The sequence below is a fragment of the Nannospalax galili genome, unplaced genomic scaffold (genome assembly GCF_000622305.1).
Source record: "Nannospalax galili isolate Female #2095 unplaced genomic scaffold, S.galili_v1.0 scaffold3176, whole genome shotgun sequence".
NCBI lineage: Eukaryota > Metazoa > Chordata > Mammalia > Rodentia > Spalacidae > Nannospalax > Nannospalax galili.
The window spans coordinates 2,901-3,529 of NW_008338127.1; positions in this window are offsets into that span (position 1 = coordinate 2,901).

Below are 629 nucleotides of genomic sequence, written 5' to 3' on the forward strand. Positions count from 1 at the left end.
TTCTATGAAAAGGACAATACAGTACAACAAAACCTCCAGGCACTTTAAAAGCAGTCCTAAGAGGGAAGTTTATAGCTCTAAGTGCCTACATTAAAAATAATTCCCAACAAAATACTTGGAAACCACATACAGATGTACATCAAAAAGACTGTTCACCATGATCAGCTAGGCTTTATTCCAGAGATGCAGGGATGGTTCACTATATGCAAGTCAATAAACGTCATCAATCATACAAAGGGACTCAAAGACAAAAACCACATCATCATTGCAATTGATGCAGAAAAGGCTTTTGACAAAATTCAGCATGCATTCATGATAAAAGTTCTAAAGGTTATTGGACTGAAGGGAACATACCTCAACATAATTAAAGCTATATACAACAAACCCACAGTCAGCATCATTCTAAATGGAGAAAAACTGGAAGCATTCCCATTGAAATCAGGAAACAGACAAGGATGGCCACTATCTCCACTCGTTTTCAACATAGGGCTTGAAACTCTTGCTAAAGCAGTAAGACAAGAGGAGGAAATTAAAGGAGTACTAATTTGAAATGAAAAAGTCAAATTATCCCTTTTTGTATAAGGAAGGATTGAGGAAGACACTAGATGTAAGGACCTCCATGCTATGGA